We start from the raw sequence: 4921 nt of genomic DNA, 5'->3' as shown, positions 1-4921 counted from the left end.
CTACTCCAGCCACTGCGGCAGCTGGGAGCCCGGTGCCCCTTTGAAGCACCAGCTTGCACACCCCTCCCCCCATGTGCACGTGCACTCCCCCTCGTGCACCCACACGCGCGTAACAAGCATCAGACAAGATGCTTTCCAGCCCGTGCCCCTCAGCTCACCCCTCCTCCGCAGTCAGCCAGCGCACAGGCCCCGGGGCCAGCCTGTTCTCTGCCGGGCCTGGCCGTTGGGACGGTGTGTTCTCTCCCCGGGACACTGCGCTGATGGGCCGAGATAAGGCGCAAAGCAGTGCCCCTGGCTGGGCCGCGGGGTCTCCCACCCATCTCCGACAGGGTATAAATACAGGCTGCTGAGGCCCCAGCCTCTGGCCAGAGGCTCCAGGGGAACTGCTCCACCCAAGCTCCCAGCGGGGTCATGAAGCTAATCATCTTGGCTTTTCTGCTGCTCCTCCTTCATGCCCAGGGCAGCCAGCGACCATCGCTAGCCATGGTAGAGCCTTCAGAGCTGCGCCTGGTGCTGAGCAATGAAGAAAAAAACCTACTATCGCTGCCGGCTAGTGAAGCTGCTCCCCTAGCTGGAGGGGTGGAGGTGCGTGTGGGTGGGCTAGGCCTATGGGGGGGTTGAAATCTGTGATGAGGCAGGGGCTGGAGGCGAGTGACAGATTCTAGCCAGAGTCTTTCTCTTCCAGGTCTCTGACGAGCTGCACTTTGGTGCCAGCAGTGAACTGCAAAGTGCGCCGGTGAGTCCCAGATTTCGCCGCCACAGGGCCGGGTGTTGGCTGCACTGGCACCTCCGGGGGGGGCCAAGACTCGAGCTGTGAGGGGGCAGATCTCCAGAACAGCGCAGGGCTGCTGACAGCTGGGTTGGGCTGGGGCCTTCCTGGTCAATGGGAGTGGGGCTTCTGCTGCTGAGATTTGCCCCCCATCTGGATAGAATCAGATCTGCTCTTGTGTGTGTTGGGGCAGGGAGGCAGGGCTCTGGGCCCCACCCCTGTGAGGGCAGCGGGGCTTAGTGGGTTGGGAGGGTTGGGAGCCAGGACTCCTGTGTTCCCTGCCCAACTCTGGGGAGGGCCCCTAGATCCGAGTCACATGGTACTGTCCGCTAGCGGGCAGGTGCGTTCATTACACACACTGGCTGCCTCAACCTGGCATGTTCCACGCAGGTTCCTTCGGCCTGGCAGGCGGGGGAGTTCCTCAAGTTCTGCCGCTTCTGCTGCTTCTGCTGCAAGATCCACATGTGGGGCTGCGGAGTCTGCTGCCAGCCGAAGAGAGCTGCTGGGATCTGGCCTGCGCCCCCGGCCACCTAGGGGGGCGGGTGCCATTGTAGCACCACCCGAATGGGAGCAGACGGCCGGAGACGGCCCAGGCTGCCGCCTGCTCCAATGTTGGAAGTGGGAGGGCGGGGAGAGGGGGGGAGGCGATGTCTGCGACCAGTTCCAATAAATGCTTCGTGCTTAACTCTCCCTTATGTGCAAGAGTCATGACCATGAGGGTTAGCCAGCAGTCTGGGAACTAAGGGTCTGTGTACACTAGCCCCCTAGTTTGAACTAGGGAGGCTAATGTAGGCATTCGAAGTTGCAAATGAAGTCTGGGATTTAAATATCCCAGGCTTTATTTGCATCTTCCTGTCCAGGCACCATTTTTAAATCCCCCTAGTCTGAATTAACTGCCCGCGGCTACACGCGGCAGTCAAACGTTAATGTGAACTAAGTCCTTAGTTCGAGTTAACTGTTACGTCTCGTGGAATGAGGTATAACAGTTAACTCAAACTAAGAACTTAGTTCGCGTTAACGTTTGACTGCCGCGTGTAGTCGCGGGCAGTTAGTTCAGACTAGGGGGATTTAAAAATGGCGCCCGGACAGGAAGATGCAAATAAAGCCTGGGATATTTAAATCCTGGGCTTCATTTACAACTTCGAATGCCTACATTAGCCTCCCTAGTTCAAACTAGGGGGCTAGTGTAGACGTACCCTAAGGGGTTAACCTTACCTAAGTCAGGTACATTCAGCCAATAGAAATGTAGGTAGGAATTTCAAACTGGGACAAAGGAATTTTGGGTTTTTCCCTCTCCTTTGTCCTGGGCAGTTTCTCTCCATCTGCTGAGGGAGTCGGACAGAATGTCTCCATCCAAGAATAGACTCTTCATTCTTCTGTAAGTATGGTAAAGTTTAGATACATCCGTTAGGTTTTATTGTTTTATGGTTTGTGAAAAGGGAGCTGATGTCTGTGCATTTAAAAATGCTTGTTTGCTCTCTTTTGTAACTAAGCTCCTGGCCATGGTGGGTTTCTCCTCCATGAGTATATTATGTTGTTACTTTTCCACCTAGTCATTATGCTTGCAACAGGAATATTGTACTGATAATAAAAGTTCTTTCTCTTTTCTTTTCTTACCCTGGCACTGGTTATTTTTTGTGTCCTGGTTTGTACTTTAGGGGTGAGATTTCCCACGTGATTTTCTTATCAATACTTGGGGGGTGGCAGCGGGATTTGATCCCCAAATCTAGGGTTTTAAGATTTTGGGGGGGAAGTTTTATACCAAACAAAGCCTGGCAGATAGGGTTTTGGGGTTCTTTTGCTGGCCCCCACTTCTGCATTTATTGTGCCAGAGTGGGGAAGGAGCCATGACAGCAAGCCACTGGCTGACTTGGGGGTGGGGGGGAGGGAAATGTGACACTGGCCCCTTTCCCTCTAGGGGGCGCTGGCCCCATCTAGGCCCCAGGGGGTGGGATTGGCTGACTCGGGGGAGGGGCAGGGGAAATGTGACATGGGCCCCTTCCCCTCTGGGGGCGCTGGCCCCATCTGGGCCCCAGGTGTGGGACTGGCTGACTCAGGGGTCAGGGACTGAGAACCCGGGTGGCACTTTCTAATGCTCAGATTTAAGGTTGAATCATGGGCAGCGACTGTCAGAACAGGGGAGAACGTCTGGTGTAAGAACAGAGGCGCCCGGTCTCAGGACAGCTGGGGTGGGAGGATGCTGCAAATCTCCTCCTGCTTGTTTCATTCCCAAGTGCAGTTCAGTTCCGCTCTGCTGCATGCTGAGCTCTGTTACCCGTTCAAGGAGGGCGCGTTCAGCCGGCTGCTAGGGGACCCGCAGCTCTCCCAGGGGGGTTGGGATCCAGGCATTTCTGGGGTCTGGCCTCAGCTTTGTCACTGATCTACATTGTGACCTTGGGTATGGACACTTCCCTGCTTTGTGCCTCAGTTTCCCTCTCATGCAACATGAAAAACTGACACACATGGTACCAGGGAAGTGTTATTCACAGAGGGTTAATCCAACAGTTGCCTTCCTCCACTGTCAGTTCCCTGGAACACTCTGAATGGACTAGCCGGTGCTACCTCTCTGCAAGGGGAGTTTAATCTCTGACAAACTTCCTGCACTGTTAGTGAACACAATGACAAGACAGGAGATTTATGGCCAGGCCCCAAGCCAGTGGGAAACACAATGACTACACCAGGCTGATTTGCACGTTGGGCCTCTGGTCCATGGCTAGGCTCCAGGAGGCTACGGTAAGACAATTAATAAAAATAAATTCCAAGGGAGCTATGGCCCATTGACCCCAATTGGGATCTGGCCCCATTGACTTCAATGGAGCTACAGCCCATTGACTCAGCTCGGACCTCCCCCATTGACTTCAATGGAGCTACAGCCTATTGACTCAGCTGGGATCTGCCCCTTTGACTCCAGTGGGGCTACAGGTCATGGACCTCAGCTGGGATATGCCCTCCACTTACCCCAATAGATCTACAATCCACTGATCCCAACTAGGATCTGTCCCATTGACTCGGAAGAATCCATGGCCCTTTAACCCCCAGCTGGGACTTGGCCCATTGACTCCGGTGGAGCTACAGCCCACTGACCCCAGCACAAAGAGTTCACACCTATTTCAGGGCCCTGCTAGGTTTCAGAGCTGGAGCTCCAGCCCAAGCCAGAATGGTACATGGCTATTGGTAGCCCGGCTGCACTAGCCCAGCAAAGTCATGTCTGCCGTTCCAACGTCCTGGTCTTTGATGACATCGTGTTGTGACTGATCAGGGGAGCCAACAACCTGACCAGGCCCCTGGGTGGAATTGAAAGTTTTTCATTTAACAGCTTCAATTCCCGCCTCAAAGCCCAGTTCTCCCATAACACGCTGAGGAAGCTGCCACCTCAGAACAGCTGGGCAGAGGGTGGAGATGTGCTAACTACCGCCTGGCCTCCTCCGTTCCTCCCCTGGCCTGTATCGTGATCCCGTCCACTCAACACTGACGGGTGTTTTGCATCTGTAAGTTCTTCAGGGCAAAAGCTGCTGTTTACTAGATCATCTCCCCTCTGCCTGGCCCATGAATTCCCCAGGAGAGAAGAACTCAATCTGCTGTTAGTTGGGGTCAGTGGTTTAGTTGCACTCGTGGCTCTTTGTTTTCAGTTTGGGCAGATTTTTACTGAAAAATCCTGGGTTCCCCAAAAGCTGTTGTTATGTGTTTGCTGAGATTCACCTGACGTTGGGACCACTCCAGTCCAAGAAAGTGCCGATTATGCTCAGCAAGTCCAATACGTTCTGTTCCGGAGATGTGTTGATGTTAATAGGGAGTTAGGTGAAGTGGCCGTGCGTGGGTGTGCGTTACAGTCAAGCAATGTAATAGAAAATACACGTGTGCCTGTGCGTATGTGGACTTACTAGTAAGGTCCAGGTGGTTAAATAAAGCACAACATGAAACTGCTTTTCCAGAAACCTTTTCTCTGTTTGTCACTTTTTCCCATCCTCCCCTTCCCCAACACTAACCCTGATATTTGCCCAAATATTTGCAAAGTTAATGTTTGGCACTGATTTTGACTTTTTTAAAAATTTTATAATAACCACTGATATATTCCCCGGGAATTTCAAATAAAATAAAATCAGGAAAAGGAGAGCCGCATTGGCAATATATATGCTAGCCTGGGAACAGGGG

The 4921-nt window shown here is 53.3% G+C and overlaps 1 long non-coding RNA gene across 1 annotated transcript; it reads left to right on the top strand.

Annotated features, from left to right (window-relative positions):
* The first annotated feature begins 263 nt into the window (after nt 1-263).
* On the top strand, nt 264-1569 carry LOC112547084 (uncharacterized). The gene is made up of 3 exons (XR_003090833.2): nt 264-585; nt 686-736; nt 1160-1569. It is a non-coding gene; the product is annotated as an uncharacterized LOC112547084 (long non-coding RNA).
* Nucleotides 1570-4921: the final 3352 nt, after the last annotated feature.

This window comes from Pelodiscus sinensis, chromosome 24 (genome assembly GCF_049634645.1).
Source record: "Pelodiscus sinensis isolate JC-2024 chromosome 24, ASM4963464v1, whole genome shotgun sequence".
In the NCBI taxonomy this organism is placed as follows: domain Eukaryota; kingdom Metazoa; phylum Chordata; order Testudines; family Trionychidae; genus Pelodiscus; species Pelodiscus sinensis.
Note: the sequence above shows the minus strand (reverse complement) of the source record. Positions and strands in the feature narration are given on the sequence as shown.